The 26172-nt window shown below is 31.7% G+C and overlaps 1 pseudogene; it reads right to left on the bottom strand.

Moving 5' to 3' along the window:
* Positions 1–3132: 3132 nt before the first annotated feature.
* On the bottom strand, positions 3133–9410 carry LOC128164375 (uncharacterized; annotated as a pseudogene).
* Positions 9411–26172: the final 16762 nt, after the last annotated feature.

Raw genomic sequence — 26172 nt, forward strand, 5'->3', positions numbered from 1 at the left:
ATAAAAGATGTTAATTTCACAGCTTGATACATGTATATGATTAAGTATCTGAAAGTTTCCTACGTGTATATCACCGTGTACTATTATTTACCAGTCGCCACATTTGGAAGCATTGCGAATCCAACTGTAAAAACATAATATACATATAAGTATGCCCTATCCTCAGCAATCAATTTTTAATTATCATTGTGTTTTTTGTTATGATTTGGGAAAAAAAACAACTTAATAGATATTTAATATTAGATATTGTATATCACGGTCTAATTTATTGATGACTCACAAAAAAATATGTGAAATCCAAAAATTGTACTCGTAGATATTCTCAAAATTGTATTATCAAATATGTACAAAAGAAATGGGCGTTTCTTCTTCTTGATATATGTTGGTCTTATTGCAAATTCTAGAGTTTTGTGTTAAATATAATTATTTGGTTTTTTTTTTGTTTTACAACTTTTTGAAGAAAATCCTTTTTGTCGTTTTTGCTGACAATATTTATGATGGTATTTCTGTAATCCTCCTTAGTTTACATGATTTAATATTTGTACATCTGTTCCAATTTCCAGCTGGATTTTTACAAATTTATTCAAATGCCATGAATAAATGCTTGTAAATGTATATATTGATATTATTGACGAAATAATAAGAACACTGTTTGAAAGAATTGGTGCATGGACCCAAGAGTCGGCCGTTGTTTTGAATGTATTTAGTATGTTTGTTAATAAACAAAGATACACTACTGGGAGATTATTATTCAGTTCCAGAACTTGTCATATAATTAATTTAATATTTGGGAAAGCTTGTTAAGGACAAGTTATGAAATGTGTTTTATCTACAATAGTGATGTTTTTTGTTGAAAGTTTCTATCAAACTTAACTGAAACTTCAGAAAAATAGGGCCAAAAGAAGTATTAAAAAAGAAGCTCAGAAATGTCGTGGCCTGATTTCTGATTCTGATGTCATAGCGTTATTTTTCTATAGAAGTATGTGAATAAAATATTTTACTACAACTCTAGACTTGTTTGTCTATAATATTTAAACTTTGAATTTACTTATGTTTCCCATCTCTGGTTTGGAAATATTTTAAAATTATGCAACAAAAATACTGAGCAAGAAGTCAAGTTTGCTATCAATTACATTATACTTTTCAAGGATATTTCTAATTCAAGTAGAAAAACAAACATTCTGCAATATGCCGATAAGAGTGGACACAGTCTAAGAATTTTCATGGAAATATAAACATTTCTGTAATTTGGGTAGGCAGAGCTTGCATAAGAATCTACATGACATGATGATCTATTTTATACATAAAGACAAGAACGTACACCCACAATGCATTTATAAGTTAACTGCAATGAACTTTGGCATTTCTTAAAAATAATATGTACTAAGTTGAAATGCAATAGCAAACATATTTGCTTTGAAATGTGGAAGAAATCGCTCCATTTGTGAAATTCATTTTGGTTATTAAGAATTTGGCGGTGTAAATATAAATATTTATAGGCAATAAACATTCATCTCGAATCCATGTAAAAAGAACACATTGGAATTCAGGTTTTTATTATTTATAAGGTTCTTATAACTGTAATTAATTTTTCAGGTTTATTTTAACAAAAACTGTTGTTTCTTTTGTGATTTATGCGGGATATGAAGGAAGCGACATCGCAGAAAAAAACACACCCCTAAATAGCGGGTTATGAACATTTTTTTTCTGCAATGATCACTACCTTCATAATCCGCATGATCATATGCATTGAAAAAACCCAAGTTTTATGCTTAAATTTACATTTTTCTTCTAATTAAAAAAAATGATTTCTCGTATAAAGTAAAAGTAACGAAATTATTGTTAGTGTACATCACTATGCATTTAAATGTACCGATAATGATTTCCTCTATTTCTTACGGAAGCTAGACTGAAATCGACACGCCCCGTTTATCAATTGAAATAATCATGATTTTTCTGCAATGTCGCATAGATTTCAGTAAAGAGCTATTAGTTACACATGTACATTCAATTTCCATAAGAAATAGAGGGAATCATACTTTAGTGGATGTACAATGTAAATATATACATGCAGTAATGGATAAACTTAACCGCTTATAAACTGCATTTATACATCATTCTGTATTGACAAGCAATGCATGCATACCGATGCGCAAAAAATGTTATTCTTTCCATATTACAAAGATAGAAAATTAAAAGGGGGATTGAATTTTTGTTTTACAAAAGTACTTTATAATCTAGGTCCATGATTCCAGAAGTTTTTCTGTTATGTCCATTCGGGAAATATACACCAAGCTGTTACATAAATCCTGCCTTGTAACATTTCGAAGTAAGTCCAGAGTTGGCATGATACAGTCGTTTATGTTGTATCGGAACTTCATTTTTATTCGTTCAATTTTCTGTTGCGGAAGTCGAAGAAAACGAGCCAACCGAGTATATTCATGTAATATTTCTCTTGACACTAACCGGATGTCTGTTGATGTCATTTCTAAATCAGGGTCGATAACTCCAGGGCATTTGTAATGGTTCCTTGAAAAGTTTTTCAGAAACTGTACAATATCTGCCCTATCGTTGTCTATTAAGGCCCTGTACAAAATTTCAATAACGCCCCTGTGTTTGTTTCTCCAGTGATAAAGAACCTGAAAGTTTCTTTCGTGAATAAAGAAATGCAGCCGATCTTGTAAAATCTGTTCTACAGCATCTTGGTCCAAAGAGAGACTAGCTGCTATCATGCGCATATCACTAGATACTTTGCCAGCCACCACATCCAGAAGCAACTCAAAATCTACAAAGAGAAATCATTTTCAACCCACAGACATTGATAAAAACGAGAAATCTATTTATAACTAAGATTTGCACTGTATTACATTTGTTTGGTTGGTTTGAATATCTTGAATTTCAATTCATTAAATTTCGGAGGAAAAAGATCTTTATTTTGATGTTTAAAAGGCCTGTTAAAACTATTGTCATTCACATGTTCATCATGAACCCAGGTCACATGAGAAACAAATGTAAAACTCTAACAATCGAGTTAGCCAAAACCTTAGGGAGAATGTCATTTACCAAACCCATATCTACCACATGTTAAAAAGGAAAGCTGAAAACAAAAAGGAAATCAACTTTAGTTCTCACCTCTATGATCAGCGATTTCCGCTCCCGGTAAAAAGAACTTGGCACTGTCCTATAACATGTATTCAAACATTTTAGAAAAACCAGACAATTGTAAAATTGCTCTTAAGTAAAATATTCGTCAAATCGATACTACTTAAGGAATTGTAATGCAGACGTTTGATAAAAGCATTAAAATCACAAAATAAAAATAAGTTATATGTACCATATGATATTTACTGACTACGTTTAAACCATGTTAAAGACAACTACAAACAATGTAACGTCACAATCCAAAAAATACTTTTTAAAACACTAATAATGACGTCATGTATAAAATCATAAGCCAAAAAAAAAATGGATTATGAAAAATAACTTCATTAAGTGTGTTACATGTATATCTTTCAAAACTTTCCGTTTACATTTACAGAGATTTAATATTTGCGAATAATATGAAAACAGTTTAAGTACTAATTATTATTGTAAAAAATTACACTTGCTACTACTTTTTTCCGTATTAAAATTGAATATAAAAAGCTGTAAACAATATCGTTTTATTTCTTTCTTGAAGAAAAGATTCCTTTTTTTAATTGTATATGTTCGAAGAATAACTTACATGCTCAGGTTTCCAAGAGAGGTCACTAACGGATATGTAATGTTTCACTGGAACTGGACATAAATTACATAACACACGCTGTTGTGCTATGGATTCTGGAAGCATATCAGCGCAATTCGAATCACAAAATTCTGTGTTGCTGCACATGTAACCTATTTGAAAGTGAAGATCACTGTGAAAATTGTCTCTTATGTGGTGAAATTTTCTCTCAAGTTCAGCTCGAATATCAGCTCTTTGTTTTCGTGAAGCATGTTCTTCTAGATTTCGAACCTGAACTTCAATTCTATTTCTAGATATTCCGACAAATATGAAACAATCAAAGCGGTAGAACACTGCTACCCTTTGATACAGGCACTTGTTTTTACTGTCTGTGAGTATTCTCTACTCTGTATCCATGCAAGATGAGATAAGCTTGTATAAAAGCATGTTAGGCAAAAACTGAAATTCAAAACAGAGAATGGATGATACAGCTGAATATGTCATGAAATCATCACAATTGAATATTCTCCTGTTCATACATGGGACATACCACCGTTGACGTACTTTATAAGACGCTCCAATATCTTTTCGAAAGACAGTTATTCTGGTCAGCATCCCAAGTCTCTCCATGTACTTTGTTAATTCTTTTTGATATTCTAGAAAGTTTTCCCTTTTGAAGCTATCCCAGATTTTTTCCAGCAAACGAAAGGACATTTCTCCACTTCTTGTAAAAAACGTATAGTCTGCATGATTCTTAATATCATCCTCTAAATCAGAGTAAGCATGCCTCAGATCAGTAATGATGTATTTAAAAGCATCTGAAAACCACTGTATATCTAAAATAGCAAACTCGTTCAATCCTTTCTCGGGAAAATAGAGAATTTCCCCCACTTCATGAAAGAAAATTAAGATTTTTTCAAGTTCCGACTTTTCCTTCATATGCAAGGTGTTATAAATATCTTCATTTTGTATCCAAAGGTCTTGGACATACATTATTTTTAAGGATCTTCCACGGGCTTCTTTGATATGTCGTTCCACAATTGCCCACAGATTTGGAATCTCCATACCCCAATGATCTAGCTGCATAGAGGTTCCAATAATGCCCTTTTTAATTTTTTCAATGGTTTCGCGAAACGGATCACATTCCCACAAGAAAAACTTTTAATGGCATCCCTGTCCAAAAACACATTGATTTACAGATGTGTCTTAAAAGAATAGGATCATTATTTTTCAACATTTCCTTAATTTGTTCAAATGATTTGGACATTTCTTCTTCCTACAAAATTGAAACAAATTCTTTTTTTTTATTTTTCCATAGAAAGAAATATAAAAGAATCATTTATGGTGATTTCATGTATATGTGTTTCAGCGATTCTCAGCCATAAATTGCATTATCGTTTGGATAATTTCGTGTATTAATAATTCAATGGGAAGATCAATCTAATTATGCACATGTACCCAAAGGCAGTCGAACGATTTGTTTTTAGATTTTAATCTTTGCAAGTTGACTTGTGAAAATGTTGTCTAATTTAGCTACTAGTATTTGGTATTATGATAAAGGTCTATTGTTACCGCATTTTCGACTTTGTCAGCATGTGTCCATACAATAATGACAGGCGCACTCTCGCTGCTGTAGGTATGAATTGATTTCATCCAAAATAGAACAAATTCTGTCAAACGATTATAGGAAGAAAACATTACCCAATTATAATAAATTCCTTCTTTTCTGATGTATTCTATGTTCAATGTTCCAACGAACATATATCTTACGAAAGAAAAAACAATGAATTTGATTACCTTTGTACGTCCATTGTTCAAAAATCGTTCCCTCATTCCCTGTATCTTCCACAACAGAATAAAGTGATTTTGTGAGATCCATTACCAAAATGAAAAACGATCTTCTATTGAAATAAATGTGATGGGAAGCATAATAACCACATTGTCCGGCGAAATCAAGCATGGAAATTGTCCTTTCTGATAGTCTTCTGTTGATAGTGTTGTCTTTTACACCAATGTCAATCATAGTTTCACACAAACGGCGAACTATAGCAAAAATAAATAAAAATATTATCAAAACCAATAAATGATTATAAAAACAATTGAGTGAATTGTGCTACAATTTTTTTTTTTTTGGGGGGGGGGGGCTAGATTTTGATATTAGATTTCAGAAAGTCAAATTTGACGTAAAACTACATGTGTATAGTTAAATTGGCACTTCCTTTTGTGTACTGTACTGCTCAATTCAAAACAATATATTGGTTTTTGTAAAATAAGTTTTCTTTCTAAATTCACAATAAGTTCACCTATGCACCCGCCCACGAAATAAACGAAAAAGAAAACTTCGTACCAAAAAGTTTGTCTTTCTGGATAAAGAACATATGTTCGTTCACATGAATAGCTCGAGTTTCATTTTCAGAATCAGAAATGTTTCGTCTTTTCATTCTTTCAAGTAAAGTCGTTTTCCCGGCACCAGCACAGCCAACAACCATGCCGCGGGCATGATAAAAAGACTGTTTTCCATTTTGGAGATGTTTCACAAATGAATTTATTGCCTCATGACCAATTTTTGACACTTCAGGGGGAACGTTATCTGTTTAAAAAAGACACATTCATCATTCTAAATTTTGCTAATATCGTTAATCTAAAAAGTGTTGACAAAATGTATCATTTTAAATATAAAAGCACATCTTAATGCGAAATATACAAAGTATTTAGCTTTAAGCACCACTGTCTAACGATAAAGCAGAAAATCATAGACAATATAGTCAATGCCATAGCCTTCCATATTTTGAAAGAAAAATAGAAATTTAAAAACAAGACAGATACATGTACAATTAAATTGCAATTAGTCGTATAGATAAGAATTTTCTGTTTAATAATGCCCATGCTTTCAAGAAAAGAAAAAAAGTAACCCAACAAATAAGCAATTAAAAAGCTAGAAAGTTTCGTTTCCTTACATCTCTTACAAACAATTGCATGTGTTGTTTTATCCTCCAAAACTGGATGGTCAATAATATCAGGTCCCAAGCAAAAAAGGAACAGTTTAGTTTAACATGAACTGAGGTGGACACAAAGTTCATTTTTCTTTTCTTTGTATTCTGCAGTTCTACAGTAACGTACAAGAAATCTCCTGTTCACTAGGAGGAGATCAAACAAAATCTTTTTGAGTTTAAAAAGATCCTTAAAAGCCAGGAATACACTGTCCATAGCATTTTGAGAAATAAACGAAACACGACCATTCCTTGAACAAATAAAATGTCTTGCATCGTTATTCAAATATTGTTCGAGATTTAGACTCTCAGAACTTCCAGCTACGGGATCAAGCGATAGTGAAACTCGTATATTATTTAGTAGATCTATCAGATCAGAAATGTTATTCCGAGAAATACATTCATCTTTTGCCAGCAATAAACAGACGATGAAGGCGTGGAAATCCTCGTCCGTGTATTTCTTCAATAGATCTGCATAAATGTGTATAAGTGTATAATCAAATGTACTTTAAATAAGCAGTTTTTTGTTTAAAAAATGCTTCATCTTTTCATTTTAAAGGTCTTTAAATAAAAAAAATGCGTTTTTTTTTATGTTTATATGAGAAAGAATACTTACAAGCCAGTAGTTGAATGGTCAAAGAGCTGGATCTAGATGTCATTTCTCCATTGGTAAGTCTTTCTATAGCCTAAAACATTGGTCTTATTTTTATCAGTGTTATCTAACTGATCTGTTTAATAAGAAATCATCAACAAAACTAATATCTGCCACTGAGTTAGCTAAATAATAAACGAAAAGTCTCTCAATCACATTTTAAACCTTTACCTTTTATTAGCCTTTCAGAGAATCAAATGGTATGGCTTTATATCGTGTGGATTATTCCAATTAACAATGTCAAACAAGGCGGTAAGCTACTATTTTTGCAATGTTTTAAAGAAAGAACAATAACTGCTTTGCATGCATCAAAACTCAATTCAAAGAATTTTAATCGTGAGTTCCTTTGTATGATATTTGTCTCAAAATCAACCAAAGAGAAAATAGTATAATAATATGCTTTTAAAACACTCACCGGAAAGATTGAATCATTCAGAGTTTCATATTCTTTAAATGTGAAATCTGTTAAGACGTGCTGTTGATGTAATCTCTCAACGTCTTCAAAGGTAGTTGCAGTTGAAGTTGTTGACGGGTTCCTTGATCCCGTAATATGGTTTTCAGCAGGTAATGTGTATTTTATTAATTTGTACAGTAAGTGTCTCGTGAGGTTCTTGCCTTGAACAGTTCCTGTTTAAATACATACTTTAAAAGTAAGTAGATGTGTACGTACTTATTTTTTGAAATATTGAATGTATAACTAATTACAAACAAAAGTCTTTAAATATTCATTTATACGATTTTAATTTACTATGTATACCGTGTGAAAGTATTTCAATTTCTTGTTTATTGAATGTTTTTCTTTGGAAAAGAGGCTGAGAAGCAAAATGACAGCATAGACTTGAAGAACCAATTTGCTCTAACAGGTAAACGCTTAATGCTTCTTTAATTAAGTTGTCGATTTCTAGAACGATATCTTCAATACCTAAAGAAAAAAATATGTTTTAGAGTAAGGAAAAACATTTAATTGAATTTTAGCTAAAAAAGATATATTCGTACTTAGAATTTTCTTTTAATTCTTAATATTTATTGTCATTACATTAAAGTGACATAGGGACTCAAAAAATATATGTTACTTTATGATAATAACAACGGAAATGCAAAGACAAATAAGACATTTGATTTTACGGGAGGTTTAACACATTCTAAACGATAGCATATTAGCTAAAAAGTCATTAGAAATCATCAAGATTTACATGTTAACAAACCAAGTTGTTTTTATGACCGTGGTCAAAAAGATGCATCTATAAAGAATGCATTTTAAGAAATGTACACATGAAAATAGTTCTTAAAGACATCGGATTTAACTGATATGCTTGCTCATGCTTTTCGACTCATTGAACTACAAGTATTTTAATTCTCTGTGCTTGCGTGACTAAAAACAAAAGCAATACTCAATAATTATGTTTCGGGCCAATCAATACTTCTGAGTTTTTCCATTTTTAACAGGATTTTTTTTTACTTTTGAAGACTGAAATGTTTTAAAAGTTTGTCTTTTTACTGTGTATGAGCAGTAAAATATTTAAAAATAAGTTACTGTTAAATAATAATCATCTTTAATGAACCACGGGTTTGTGCGGTACGCTGTCTCTTTAAGCAACATCTAAATTAATTATTAATAAATTAATAATTCATAAATTACACAAAATGTAAAATGTGTCCTTTTTCAGCTTCCATTCCACCTCCTCTTATAAAAACAGACGTGCAGGCTAAACGTCTGAATGCATGTTTATTTAAATGATATTAAACGTTTATTCTAAGTTTTCTAGTAGCTAACAATAAACAGAATTACATACCAAATTCTTCCATTTCCTTCCCATGTGCTTTGAAGGCTTGATAAGTAGCACTTACTTGATATGCTGTAAAAAGGATTAAAAGGAATAGCTTTTTTTACATATAGTTCTCTTCAACTGGGTCTTAAAAAAAAATAAGAAAAAGACGATAAATGTACAGAAAAATATGTACTTACATCGGATATACAATATTGCATTGACAATTTGCTTTTTAAGGCCAATGTACGCACATAGACATTCGAATTTGTGTTCATATCACAAAAGCTTTTCAATTAGTTTATTTGCTTGCGTTTATTCATATTTTTGTAATGTCAACTGTTATTTATATTGAATATGGTTTATGAATAACAGTTTATCTACATTTGTCAATATTATACAAAAAGACAAGGAAAACATGAAAATAATTTAAAGCAAGTTTATAGTTGTCATCCTTAGTCAATGTCCGGTTTCTCAACGAATTAATTCAAATTTTAATAATTTTCTTCCTTGTTATTTTTCATAAAATTCAAAAGCAATTTAATATCTTAGGTTTTTTCAATTGTTTGATACTTAAGTAAATATACCGGCAACATGAGTCACAGATGAAGAGATAATATCAATGAATGTTATTGAAATTCAGTTAAATCTTCCCGATAACCAACTTAGCTGTAAAGATGTACGTAAATCAAAATCTAGCTGTACAATATCATGTCTCTCAGTAATTGTTAAATCAAAGAAATGATTTATACCTTAACATAAAAATAACTTTTCATGGTTAAAAAAAATATATTTAAGCTAGACTATCAGTGACATATTTTTCTTAAACATGAAAACTGGAATTTTTCATTACATGTATATCTTTAATAGAGATATATTGAAATGCTATCTGTAAAAATAGGTTCGTTTTTGTTATTACTTATTGTTTAAAAGAACATGGCTCACCTGTTATAGATGTAAGTGTAGGGCCATTAACCGAAACATGCCTGGTACAAACCCCTCTTTGGGTATTTGTTGTTGTGTGTTTAGTTCTTGGAGAGCATTAAATCTCGTTTCACCAAGGATTCTGGTTGTAGAGGAGCAGCATGGATCGTGAAACCTTGGCTAACGAAGATGCGTTGACAAGTGAAATACTTCTTATCAAACCGTCAACAGAGTTCGATAATGTGTACTATATGTCAGTGTACCAAACTGTAATCAGCTGAACAAAGATAGTGCTGGATACTGTAGATAGAGGGGTGCTTGATCCAAGTTTACAGAGAGAGAGAGAGAGAGAGAGAGAGAGAGAGAGAGATAGATTATCAGGGTTATACTTATTAACGCCTTTTAAAGCGTAATGAAGGGTAGAGCCGACCTTACCTCAAAAAACTGACATGTCTTATCCATGAGGGGGTCAGGGGGTCTTGAATATGAATTAAACATCAGTGATATCTGATGTCATATATTTGACCTATCAAAACTAACTATGCATTGATTGATTAGCGATTACTTTGTAGATGCGAAAAGTTCACTAAAGCAAATTGTTCGTTACAGAAGATTGGAACACGTATGGCATCACGTTATAGTAACAACATACACATGTACTAGGGCAGATGAAAAATATCGGGAGTGTGGTACGCTATAAATTTAAAATTCACACTAAGGAGATTCAAGGATGAACTTTGACCTGAAGTGATACGTTACTAACACTCGTAATTCGTCGTTCATTTAAGTTTGATTTCATGATAAAGCAATAGGTCTCACCTCGACTTGCCTTTATCTCAAAAGTATCCACAACTATTTATTTTACATGAATAAAAATACCCTATGGACTACGTATCCATGCGCGCCGAGTCTGATCAACAGATAAGGGATATTTTAAACAACGGGAGAAAATTAAAACCAATTTTCGCAAATGTAGATATTCAAACAAGGAGATCCAGAATCAACTTTTGAAGGTGGACGTCAAACTCAACCGTTCTGATTTATTGAACTACAAAAACGTGTTCCGTTATTCCAGTGCGCTAAACCAAATATTCATCAAAGAACTATATATGATAAGAGTTAAACTTGGCCTCCATAATTCGCCATTTTGTAAGTGTTTTGGGTACAATAAAATGTTAACTAATTTTTTAGAAGAGTTGATATAAAATATATTTTTCATCTATTTATTTGATTTATTTGCACTCATTGGCAGTATATGACGTCAGAAGTGACGCCATTTCTATAATTCAATCAAAATCAGCCAAAAATTGACATTTTTCTTACCTACGAATGGGAAATATAGAACGCAAGCTTGAACAGGGAAAATTTTTGTGCCACTTATTAGTCTTGGCTAGATACATCTCTGATTAAAATATTTTATTTGTTCAAGAATGTGCTCTATGTTTTCGAAAGGAAAAACTGCTTGAAAACAAGCTGTTTTACGCTAAAAATGCAAAAATGGCGGGAAAAGGTTGTCTTTACAATGTCATATTTCTAAATTGTGGGCACTTGAACCAAAATGAATATCATGTAAACAAATCACATATATATCTGTACTAAGAAAACAAAGAATGATAGTAAAATGATGTTGTTCATTTTAGGGGGCCATTTTAGGCCCTTATCATAAATAGTCCTTTAAAAAGTAAACGTCAAAAACTTCTTGAAAATTCATACCAACTGAAACTTGCTTTTCGAAATACACCTATAGTGGCATTCAGAGGAGACAAAAGCTTGAAAGACATATCAGTTCATGAAAAAAATAATAACCTCTTCTTGTTTAATAAACAACAGATTATTGATTAAGAAGATCAGATTATTCTCAAAAAGATGTAGGTTATAGTATGCAACCACCAATATATTTCATTAAGGTGGTATGGGACATTTGAGATATTAATGTGGATTAAAGTACATTAAACTTGAAATACTTTCACTGGTTTAGAATTCTATAATTTTACAATATTTTACCAAAAATAGCTTTTGAAAATATTTGGAGACGTAAAAAAGCCCCAGCGGGATTTGAACTCATGACTTACAGCTTCGTAGTAAACTCTCTAACCCACTGCGTTACGCCATCAGATGACAATATCGGGAAAGAAACTCCTTATATGATTACACTTTATTTTATTTTTTATTTCGATAAACAATACGTCACATGTAAGTGTCCCATACCACCTTAAATTAACCCTAATAGTGGGTAAAAGGTTAGCTCCTAAAACATTCTTTTTTGTGAGCCGTGTGGTCGAATAAAATGTGTTATGTGTAAATAAATTATTTGTTCTACCAATTTCAAGACTCCAACGGCAAAACATATCAAGCTTATATATATATATATATATATATATATATATATATATATATATATATATATATATATATATATATATATGAAATAAAATTTTGTATTTTAACCACTTGTTTAAAAAAAAAGACTCAATATGGTTAAATCTGTTTTCATTTACAAGCACACATAATATTTGATATTATGTTTTCAACAAACATTTCAACTGAAAAAAAAATCATGAAATGAGTAAACACTAAACATTTTTTAAATTAAACTTTAGTTATATGATACCGAATTACATTAATGTATATATATGTTTTAAACAGGAGCAAATAAAAAATGGCACTGAGAATTATGATCGATAAAACCTTCATTACTAGTAAAAGACAGTGTATAATTTTGCTATCGATTGCAAGTTAAATTTTAGATTGCAATTTGATATGAAAGACACGACTGTGTACACAAGTTCTAGTAAATTATAAAATTTTGGAAAAGAGTACCTGTAATTAGTTCATTCAGAGTGGTAAAAATGTCGAAACATGTCCAGTTATCGATAAGCAGGTGTAAAAAAAATATGTAGTATTGAAATGCGAAACGTTAATCATATTAGGCTTAACACTTATTTGGTTTACTGATTAAAAACAGATTCAGGTATAAATAAACCGTGGTAAATACAAATTAATTTATATTCATGTTATCTATGTTTGACTAAACATGTAAGGTAAGTGTTTTCATGTTACCAAAATATTATAAATGACATTTTATAATAACACATAAATATCCGACACAGTGTATTTATCGTATTTTGTTATAATGAATTCAAGAAAATATGATAACATGTGTTCAGATTTCTAATCATTAAGTTTATTTTGTTAAAATGATTTAGGTTGACCTCTACACCAATAAGTGTTATATATTTTTGTTGCATGGGTTTAATTTGTCTCTAAAAGTAGGACCAGTATTGAACAATATTAGACCTCAAAGTACAATGCTCTATTTTCTAGAATTTAAAAAAAATATCAATCTTGTCCCAGATAATCCATTAGTTTTCAAATTTTTAAACACATCTGTTTGAAAATTCTCATAAAAGTAAAATGTTTTTAAAGTTTTGAAATGAAGAACAAAAATAATCATGATGATTGTATGATTTTTTTTTTTTGGAATCCACATAAATATGAAACTAAAATATAAAAAAAAAACCCACTTCAAAGGCATACTGCTAGAAAAAATCTCACAAAAATATGTAAATATCAAATATGTATGTTGGTTAATAAATAGAAGAAAAAAAATTGAATGAAATTGAAAGTTTAAGAGAGATACAATGTACTGAGTTATCAAATATCTGTGTACAAAAAAACCTTTTTAAGAGTTGGCTTTCTTTATTTTGCCTGGTCTCAATTATCTCGGTACCAATGTTTTAATAAATAAAAATCACGAAGAAAAATTTAAAAAGGAAAAGTTTAAGCTAAATATGTGGATAAACGTACAATGCGAGTCTTTTACTGTAAATGTTTTACATTCGGGCAGTTACTATAATATCAATTCAAGAGATCGGATTACAGTTTTATATTCATTATTAGTGAAAATATTATATCTGCTTTCCTTAATCATCCGTCACGTATATGTGATCGAGTGCTGACAAATATATATTGCTTATGGCAAGGAAAAAGTATATTACTTAAATTTCACTTTTTCCGTATAAAACAGCTGAAAAATAATGTTAGTTGAAAGCTTGATAAATGAACAAAATTGACATATTTTATTTCTGAATGTTTTGTTGATTTCATTCCTATTTCATCTCCCTCGTTAGAAGAGTTCAATTAAACGGTCTATAGCTATTTTGTACCACGACAAAATGTTATCAATCTGGAACCAAATGGCGTTTTCAAACGGATGTAAGACATGTTATGACGATGTAGCATTCCACCTTAAGTATTATTAAAAAAAATTACTTAAAGCAAGAATTGTTCGACTACAACATGGATATTTGCAGTCCTCTGTTTAACGAACGTTGAGTAATTTTCATTTTAAGGTAAATCGTTGACGGTACGGTTCTAGAACGCGCACGAAAATTCATGGAAACATAGGGGCAAACTATTAATTTTTAACAATGCCCCAAATGATCAATAATAAATTTCATTTTAAAACTATCATAACACCCCACCACAACCAATAACATATAAATGCAAAGATATTGTTAATGATTCGTTTTTATCATTTAATTTATTGATTGGTGATTCACACTTTTAAATTGTTGTTTGTTTAAATATGCGTATGGCTGTTGTGAGGCTAATGCGTAGCAAATAATACACCGAACAATTATGGAGGGCAATCGTGTTCAAAAATCCAGACATGTAAACTTGTAAATCCGAATATGTAATCGTGTTGGTGTTTGAGTCTGAGTATGAACATGTGTAATTCTGATCGTGTAACCTATAAAACTCAGGGATAAACTCTTTAGAGTTCACTCCGAAGGTCTTCAATCTAATTTTTCCTACAGATGCTAATTACAGCTGTAAAATGTAACCTGTCACTATAATACACACTTTCCATCTAAAGCCTCTGCATTTGTATTTCCGTTTTCTGAAATGTTGCAAATCAACAAATGTAAAGTCTACAAGTTTGTCGAATTTTGACATGACCATATATGGAATCAGTGACGTCACCGATAGAAAAAGGCTAGCTGCAGGTAAAGGCATGCCGTAATCGCCGGAATGGGGACGGAATAAATAAAAAAAAATATATAAGGTAGGTCTATAATCATATTATCTCTGGATAACAACTTTTCTTAGAAAGTATTATTTTTCGGAAATTTATCGAATAGAAAAACAAAGAATTTAAAGACATTGGTTTTGAGATTTTGATTAATATGAGACATTAGAAGCGATACCCTCTTTAAAAATAAATAAATAAAAATTCCAAAGATAAGGTTAACTGTCGTGAAATTAAAATGTGCATAAATTATTTTTCAAAAATCTTTCATTGTGCATTGTCGGCAATATACAGGGAAAAAAGCCTATCATGCAGATAACAATTGGCATTTTTCAAAATTTCAAGCAATTATTACGGGACATGAGCAAGACGTCCTGGATGTCGGTTCAATACAGACTCACTTTGTGAAATTGGTTGATAAAAAATTTCCGGAGAGCTATTATAAAACAGCTTTACAGCCACTTGTGAACATGTACAGAATGTACTGTTTGCCATATAGCGACTACTTAATTTGGTAAAATTATCGTCAATACAGTATATACAGGTATTTCAAAATATTTTATGATTTAAACTCTACCAGTTCATATACGATCAAATTTATCTGACCCACCCCGTTCCTTACTTTCAGAAATCCAATTTCCGAAGAAAAATCATAATTGCAAAATTATAAACATACTAGTATAGCATTACTATTTCTTCAAAACCTTTCAATTTTTAACAAAACTTGGTGCTTAAATTAAGAATTGTAAAACTTCTTTTTATTTATAACAGTTTTAGATTGTTTTATTATTTATCTTTCACTTGCACAACAAAATCATTTTGATATTTTAAAAATCTTTGCAGGTCGTTTATTCTAACTACAAATGTTATTCAGAAAAAAAAAACAAAAATAACAAGAGAAAAGCTGTCAATGTGACAGCAAACCGGGTTTTCTTTTGTGTGAACAGTATCCATAATCCATTTGTCAATCCTGAAATGATAAATACTACCTATCCAATGAAATAGGGTACTCTATATGCAATTTTTTTTTGCCAAAAAATGACTTAGTTCAACAGATGATATTTTTTGATAAATTATCAGAAATCAAAATCCTAGCAATATGCACACCTCTGATATACATGTATGTATAATTGATATGCAAAAGAACAATTTCTATCTCGAAAACTGTACGAGGAGTTATCGGTATAATAAGGGTACCTTTTTAGCAGCCACTCGCCCATCCGCCATTTTCACTATTTCAATAATCGAAAAACCCGGTTAAAAATTATCTCTTAAACTTCTTTCAATTCAGAAGCAATGGAGCTACATGGGACCTCAGGGCGGTCTCCGAACCTCATGCCGCTAAAATTTATTTACCCCCATAGGAAATTTCTTGATCCGTCTCATTTCTAGAAAAGAGTACGCATTAATTTATTTTTTAGTTTAAATTACTTGTCAAATTATTTTAGAGAAATAAGATATGAGGCATTTCTTTTTAACTCTCATCGTAAAATACCATGAGGATTATATTACAGAAATTAGCGCATTCGTCACAACGGCGACGACTTTTATATGCATGACCCTCTTCCTGTTTGGTCCAGTTTCAATCATACCTCAAAACTTTTTCTAAAAATAATACCGGTAATTTCGATAGAAAAGTGTCGTTCATTTAAAGCTTATTGCAACAGTTAAGCTGAATATTATGTTTATTTTTCATCCATTCCGGCGATTACGGCCTGCCTTTTCCCTGCAGCAAGGCAGTTGCCATATAAGGTCATGTAAAAATTCGACAAACTTGTAGACTTTACATTATGTCAGATGTGCTATTGCCGAGCCTGAAGATACAAATGCAGAAACTACGGATTGAAAGTGTGAAAAGTTGAATGTTTAATTAACTGATGAAAGCAATAAATCTGCAAATTGTGCATCATGCGAAGGAACTAAGTCAAATCTTACACGTGTTAATGCCCGAATTTTATAGGTTACACGATCAGAATTACACATATTCATACTCAGACTCACATGCCAACACGATTACATATTCGGATTTACAAGTTTACATGTCTGGATTTTTGAACACGATCACCCTCCACAAAAAATTTCCCTACATTCCTAAGGATACGGGGGATTAACATATTGTGATTAACATAATGGGATAACAACAATTGAAAATATGCTTACTTAAACAAACTCTACATAAAAAGCAATTAAAGAAAATTCATACCGATTTCCAACTGTAACATTATTTTTTAGTTTAAAAAAAACAGTGCAGCTATGAAAGACATGTGTTAAAATTAAAATATACATATTGTATCGCTAGGAAGTACGAAATAACGTTGATTGTGACAGGTGAAGTACATAAAAATCCCTTTCACGTGGATTTTAACGGCCGTAATTGACTTGAACTAAAAACTTCAAGATCTTTGTCCGGCTACGGTCATCAGGGAATAAGAGGAAAAAAGGACTCTCTAAATGGAACACATCATCCTTTTCTTGATAATTCATAAATGGTCTACCAATTTCAGTATATTTTAAAATAAACAAACATAAATATGTCAAAAATATTGTAGCAACTCTTGTGATAAAAGCACGAAAATCATGCTTACAAATTAATGATTCTGGTTATTTTAAAATCTTTGAACAATTCTTAATTTGGAGAAGAAGAAACAAACCAGTCCAGGACGATCTTCCTGAGCACTGCACGTGTTTTGTTTAATTTATGAAAAATGTGGATGCGTAATAGTGTTGTGAAGGTATATACTCACAAATACATGTATGAGTTAATAGTTGTTGGAAACTCTAAAGTCTGACGGATAGAATCGACGTCCAACTCGGATAAGGTACAGGAAATAACTTAACTTTGTTTACAATAGATATATATTTATGTGGTAATGTATATTAATTCCGAACCCGATGGTAAAATCCATCACAATAGTATAGATTAGGCGAAACCCCGTAACATGTTGCGATGTGTATATTCATTGGTTGTAAATGATTATTATTTCTAATGAAGTAAATAGATTGATTTCAAGGATTTATTTGTTATTTTCTGAAAGTTTGTACATTTATGAATACAATCGCAACTTCTCGGGCGTTTCCGGCAAGCTCGGAAAAACACATCGAATGTATTACCTAGGCGTCCATGACAACCCCCCTTTTTATAAACCTTGATATAAAAACAACACTTTTTACGATCTGTTGAGATGTGTGCTATACTTCATTATAGTCAACGATATACCCTAAAATAGGACGCAGAAGCGACATTCAAGGCTTTATTTTAATGGAAGTGACTCCATTTTGTATAAAATTCCAACATCCGGTGATATTAATACATTCGAGGTGTTTTTCCGAGCTTGCCGGAAAGCCCCGAGAAGCTGCGATTGTTATGAATAGTACAAAAATACCGAACCCGAACTGAAATGTTTTTTTAAGTATGGGCCGTAGTGTCTTTTGAACCTATGACAATAAATTTTTTTAATTCAAAATATAGGTTCAATTTAAAAATTTATAAATAAGCATCTGGTTTTATCTTAGGTTTTAGTTGAATATTATGTGGAAATGGTCTTTTAATTAAACTAATTAAAATTATTTTAATTTTCTTCCGTTTACACCAACTGTAAGTAAATTTATTCGTAAAGTAATTTTGCTGAAAGACAAAATATATATGTCGATGCTATATTGATAAATGTAGGGTTTTTTTTATATAACTCTGTAATTCTTTCGAATAATTTCTATGCTTATTGCACTCGATTCACATCAATGAGTACGAATTTCACCAGCGGTTATTTATGAATTCAATGTCTACCTAAGTTACACTCGTATAACCTGGGTAGGGGTAAATGCAGGTCTGTAGCTCCCGGTCTGAAAAAATTCGGATGGACGACCTGGGAGCTACAGTGCCTTCCATACTAAAAATCTGCAATTTACGGCGCACAAAAAATTGTGCTAGATTTGGACTGATTAACCTTATTTGCACACAAATTCTGTGAAAACAATAGGTACCATTAAATTCTTCAGACAATTTACTACTGATATTGTTCCTTTACTTGCCTGAGACTTTCTCTTAAGGAAATAGTCTTTTCATTATCAAACATACTTCTTATAACTAGAGACGAGCTCGTTGCAAGCAACGATTAGGCTTTCCGTCGTAGCTGCGTCATACTTGTGACGTATTACAAAAAATTGATAGCTGAACATAGTACAAAATTAGATGTGTAAACACTGAGAAACAAAGTATTATATGTCTGTGACCGCGTAGATTTTACGGTGATAGAGAATTCGTCTGGATCTGCATCGGTCGTGTGCAGTACGAACCGGGTGAGGGAATGTTGGCGTAAAGTGTAAAAGGTATAAGGTTGTGGCGCGCTGTGGGCCGTAAGCTAAAACGAAGAGTAGGTTTGCCGTATTCCCGAAGGTCCACCAGTATACAGTTCCAGAGATATAAACAGGCAATTGATGCAGGATTCCACATTATTGGACGAGACTCAACGATGGCAACATTACAACAATTTAACAGACAGACATGTTACAAACAAGTCGGATATGACCAGTAGTGGCCTCCGGACTCAAGACTCTGGGAGAGTCGGACGTGGCCGGGGCTGGCCGCCGTATTCCAGACTGCGCATTGACAATTGTACAAATCTTAAAAATGAGTATAAATTGACAGGTAATGATATAAGTAAGCTGAGTGAAAGCTTCACAGATATAAAACAATTAAATAAACTTAATAAGTCTTTGATGTCCAAGAAATGAAAATCTGATAATTGCACAATGTTGTTTTAAGAGATTAACAGTCCTTGAGACATGACACTCTGTCTCTTTGAAATCACATATAAAGTCTGAAAAGTATCAATCACTAAATAAAAAAGAAATAAACTGTGAGAAAAAAATTACGAAACAGATGTTGAATTTTACAAGTAAGGTAAAAAAAAAATTATAATTGAACAGTGCATTTTGCACGATGATACTACATGTTTATAAGCAAATACAGATCTTAACACGTTGTCTCTAGTTTGATTCGCCGCATTTTATTCACAGAGTGGGACTGTGGTTATGCCCGGTACGAAGGAAATAAGACCATTGGCAAACGTTTTACACGCATTTTATCGAACGCAAGCGCCAACGAAGCTCTTAGTATATATGCGGAGATCCTGGAAATTTTACAGGGGGTTTTGAGGAATAATTTTGTATTTCGAGGAGGGGGAACATGCGCGGATCAGAAAATTTTTCCGGTGTGGAGGTTGAAAAGTCAGACGGTTATTTGAGTTTGCCAAGGGATGTCCGAGGCATATTTGGTAAGTTTATAATGTACACGTAATTGAAAGAAATTCCGCTGGGGGGGGGGGGGGTCTGGAACCCTTCCCCTTCTAGATCCGCGCACGGAGAAGACCGATGCCGGTAATTTTACTGTAATTCTAACCATTTTTATTTAATTATTCATGTTCATAATTATCAGAAAACCAATATTACCTTTCAAAGCAGTTAAAACTTAAAACTTAAGATACGAACCATTTAGTCTTGGTGAGTATTGCGTCTGCGTACGAAAATAATGGCAATTTTCAAGAAATTCGGATGGACGATCTGTGTCCTAGGTCGTCCATCCGATTCTTTTTCTGACTAAAATCTACAGACCTGCAGTTAGAGATTGTCAAACTCTTATTGATTATGTCAATTTGTTTGTCTCAAAGAATCATTTTTTAAATCAATAAAGTTTTACCTTAAAAAAAAGAAAGAAATCGGGCATACTTTTCAATGTTAGCATTTTACAATTATATGGTCTAATACAATTTCAAGAAACAACTCTCCATTGCTTTATCCGAAATATTGCATGAAAAAAAATTTACATCGCATTTTTTAAATTACAACAGGATATCCAAAATGAACTTGGATTAACCGCTAACAAACAGGCAGAAAGAGAGACTGAGGACCAATTTCTTCTCTCTTTTTTTTTTACATCAAAAGAAATTCAAAAATAAATCAAAATATAATTTTTCTTTGTATGCGTTAATGAAAATGTAGATCATCAAGGGGTTCTTTTTCGTGCAAGCACCTACTTAACAGATTGTTACACCGGTCTACAACGATGACAAATATCGAAAAAGGCAATATTGTGGGTGAAGGATGAATGTGTAGTTTGTTTTTGAAGTTTATTTTTGATACATGTAATTATATTTATCTGGATCGGTTATGTTTGTTAGTTTGTTTTGTTATTAAAGAGAGGAATAAAGAAATTAGTAATTTCCAAGCACGTACATGTAGCATCGTTTTTGAAAGTGGGGGGGGGGGGGGCAAACTCATCCAACAAATCTTGACAAGCAAAAAAAAAAATAGAGAAAAATTGAATTTTCCAAAATTTTCAAAATTTCACTCACAATTTCATGATTTTTATACCATTTTTGTTTACATGCTACCAAAAGGGGGGGGGGGGGGCAACTCCATGATAAATCAATTTTTTTATGTCAATTTTAAAAAAATAGTTGCTGTGAGAAATAGTGGGGAGAGGACATCTTCATGTCATATAACATGTGAAACTGATTTCATTCCACCCACAAGCTTGGAATAATGAAATAATTTTAATGAAAACAATATAAATAGACGTCATAAATCCCATATCAAACGACATATTACCACTTGATTCTGCGCGTCTTTTTAATGAATTTATAAACAGCGGCAAATTCTAAAATGTATTTTTAAAGGTAATGTTAGCTGCAAGTCTGTAGACCTTGTATGAAAAATTTCGGATGGTAGTCAATTTTTCCGGGATACAGACCGAGCGGTAGATATATGCAGCTAAGGTAACTAAAAATGATTCCAATAAAATACTTTGTTGAGTAATGCAAGCTTTTAAGAAAGCAATACTTATATTTTTTTAAAATATAACACCCAAATACTTCGTCTTACATTCGCTATTTGTAGAACAAGCGGAACCAGTATCAGTCTGACCGGACTCACCATATACATTGTTGGAATTTAATTGTCCTAGCATTGCATTGCTCTGCATGTACACAATTTTTTTTTTTAAATTAAACACTTAAAGTGTTCATCTATATGGCTACACATAACGTACACACGTGATTCAAAATAACCCAGACGGAAAACGGTAAAGAATTCAGTCATTGAGTCTACATTTTATAGAACTTGTAAAAAACCAATCTATCAATATACAGTTTGTTAATTATTTTCGATTGCTAAGGCCACAGCGTATTTGATGAACATTGAACAACATTTTTTCCATGCCACTTTTTTCCATGGAAGATAGCAAATACAAGTATAAAGCATTTATAAAATGTATTTAATCACCTCTTTAGAATTGTGTATGGAATAAATAATTTATAAGTTGCTGCTGAAGGTTGTTTGGTATTTTCGTTTGTAGATGTTTTGCAAGTAAAAATCCTGAAACGCGGGGCAAGTCATAATTAATATCCCTAATAACCGTAACTTAAAACTAGCGGCTTTGGATTCAAATATTCTCGTATACGAATATTAAGTTCACTTTTTAAAATCATCTCCACGATGATAATTATATTATATCCATCGCAAATCAGTATTTTTTTTTTTTGGCTTTAAAAGAATTGTTCTATCGGGAGCAATCCCGCGTTCGTATTAAATTGCCAGCGTACATTTGTCATGTCAGTAATACACATTGTGCTTTATAAGATGGCCGTGTATACGTATTGTAGAAAAGTTGAGTTTAATTACCATGCATTGGAACCATTTTATTAACACATCTCCCAGTACTGAAACAATTCAAAATGTCTCTGTTACGGTAACACAGTGGGGCGTTAAACGTGTACGTCCAGCTCTACAAGCACATGCATCTATATGAAAAGAAAATTTACATATGAATAAAAACATTTGGGAATTTTATGTGGAATTATTTTTGCGTGCTACATGTATCAGTTAGTGCATTACAAGAAGCCCTTTCATAACCTCATAAACGTGCGCACCCCCACAAAAAATGGACCGAACTGACAACAATTGTTTCTGCAAATACTGGCTATAAATTACGAAAACATTAAATTGAATACTAAAGAAGGATTCAAAATTAATTTCTTTTCAACTTTGCTTCAATAATGCATTAGAAATTTTTATTCCTTTTTAAGTTATTGACAAGAAACTTTGGACGCCTTTAACTCCCTAATTATAAGGGCCAGCCCCTTTTTCGGTATACCGAATGAAAGGTCTGGGTAAGACCAAGAACTTTTAAAATACATGTTATAACAAATTTCTATCAGGTAGAAAACTAACACGGAAAATACGCGAATTTTTTTGATTTTTTTTCTTACATTTGTTTCAACATCTATACCACCCCTTTTATTTGCATTTAAATAATAAATAAAATATATCTCGCACAAATTCAATGTATTAGCTTCCAAACCATCCCATCTTTGAGACTCTGCCAGTCATCGTTAAAGCTAAACCCCCTGGCAAAAGAAGTCGTTAAATTTTACTACAAGGGGAATAACTCAAAACTGGATAGGGATTTTCCTCAACTAAAATATGCAACGACAACATCACGCGGCATGTTATCAGTCCTGAAAATTTCAAAACAATCGGTGAACAAACGAGCGAGATATTAAGGATCAAATTTGGCGTCTAGAAGAAAAAAAAAATAATAAGAAATTTGAAAAATTTTCAGAATAATAGTAAGGTTTCCCGCTGGGAGCGGAAAACCTTAATAAGAAATTCATGAAATTTTGACACAGTCAAACGGATCATATTACCTAATGATTCTATCAGTTTAATCGAATTTGACCTTTTTGTTTTCGCATAAAGGTCAGGTCAAGGTAACTACCTTTTTCCTCAACGTAAAGGATGATAAAAATAAGTGTAGCTCTTTGTAGTTCTGTAGTTCTGTTCTTAAGATTTGAAGCTTCTAATCTTCATTGAAATCATAGATCATCAGAGTGTCTATCAGCTTATACTACTAAACTGGAATAAATATTTATACTAAAATTGATATTGCTTAGCCCGCATTTCCTCTAACTTTCTTAAATTTTGAAGAAATTTTGATAATTTTTTTATGCTTCCAATGATAAAATATATCTGATTTTTATGTATTATGAAGACTTTATATAAAGATATAAATTGACAGAAAAGCTAATATATTGACCATTTTATAAGAGAGAAAAACTTATTTAAGTGATTTTTTCACAAAAATCAATGTATAGAATGGGCGCTTTAAAAAGCTTTTAAAATGTAATTTGATAGGCAAATCATATTTTAAAAACATACCTAAACCCAAGTATCATATTATTAGTTCACATTAGTAAAAAAATCCAACGCTAATGTTGATTGTTTTTAAAATGCTAAAACAGACTCATTAATCTGCAGCAATTCTGAATTGCGAAACATGTGATATTTTCCTACGCCAATATTACGCAAAAAATATAACCCTTTTTCGATTCTAAACATTGATTACATTTTTCTATGCCAAGTTGTATGATAGTAAAAAAGAAAGAAAAATATACTATTTTATTTTCCTTTCATCTTGATTTAATGAAAAATTAATCAAATTTACGTTTGACAAGTCGAAAACCAGAAAAGACTCCTTCTTTAAACATGCTAACCGACCTCGGAAAACGAAGTATATTAATTTACCTCGAGATCGAGAGTCGCCATTTTCACGTGCAAACAAACTGCTCCACTTAACTTTACGGGACTTGTGATGGTGTTTAAAAGAATACCAGAGGCAAGTGAAGTGATGATATCTGTAGTAAAATGTCCGAGAAATATTTTGGACACAAAGATTTGTACAGAATATGTTTGGGAATAAGGTTAATCAGTCCAAACTAGCGCAATTTTTTGTGCGCCGTAAATTGCAGTTTTTTACTACGGGAGGCCCTGTAGCTTCCAGGTCGTCCATCCGGGGGCTACAGACATGTAGCTAGGGTGGGAGCAGTTTACTTTTTGCAGATTATAAAAAGCGTAAAGAGCTCCAACCCAGGTTATATGAATATAACTTTGGTAGACAATGAGTTCATTCCTTATTCTTTAATTTTCTGTAATTAACGGTACAAATTAAGTGCGTTTAACTTCTAAAAAATGACACTAATCTGTTTAAAATTCAAACGTAAAATCAAGCGGATTAGTACGTTTTTAACGTTTATGGATTGTGACGTGTCTTGTGACGTGCAAACAAGGTTAAACAAATTTTAAATTTTTTAATCCAATGAAATTCCGCGTTACAACCAGAATTAAATTATCATAAATTTATTCATGCATGTCCATGTAATAAAACATATGGTTGTCGTATTATTATCTTTATCATTATATATTTACATTATCCAGTGTCTTTGTCTGTGATAACACTACGTATCGATTTTGTACTATATAACTCATAATACAAATGACGCCAAATCGAGGCGCCAGCGGGGTTTGTTTAATATATATTTAAATATTTAATCGTACGATGGCCTAAAGTTATATAAATATAAGTAATAAGGAATCATTCTTTGAATATTATGAGGTGATAATTTCGGTCGGGGCGTGATCAAATCTATCATAAAGCCCTTCGGGCTTTATTGGATTTGATCACGCCCCGACCAAAATTATCACCTCATAATACTCAAAGAATTATTCCTTATTCCTTATTTATATCATTATGATATGAGTACTTACAACATGAGTGCAGAGAAGACTGAAATTTGAATTCGTTTTTAAATACAACCTTCTCTTTTCACAATTTAAAACTTACTTTTAGTATGTTGCAAATGCTGTTAAAGGTCATGTTGAAGAACGTAAGTTCACCACTATATCTTTTGTGTTTAAAATATTGCAATGCTTCGGATTTAAAAAGACAAAGCCATGTTGAGATCAGATTGAAAAATGTGGTACCAATGCACTGTCTTGAACCTCTTCATCTACATGTATCAGACGTCTTTGGATCCTATCAAGCCAACCATTATATTTCGTTGAATAACTGATCGTAATATTAACACAAGAAGACTAATTACATTTTTATAAAAGGCATATTTAAGGTACTAATCAAAAATATCTGAATGGTTTAGACTTATTGAAAATGGTTGAGGATCAGAAATCGCGGATCTTTAGGTGAACATCATGATTGTAGATAGAGAAAATAAGATCTCATAACTCTCAAACTCATTCCACTTAATTAAGTTACA

Source organism: Crassostrea angulata, chromosome 9 (assembly GCF_025612915.1).
Source record: "Crassostrea angulata isolate pt1a10 chromosome 9, ASM2561291v2, whole genome shotgun sequence".
In the NCBI taxonomy this organism is placed as follows: Eukaryota; Metazoa; Mollusca; class Bivalvia; order Ostreida; family Ostreidae; genus Magallana; species Magallana angulata.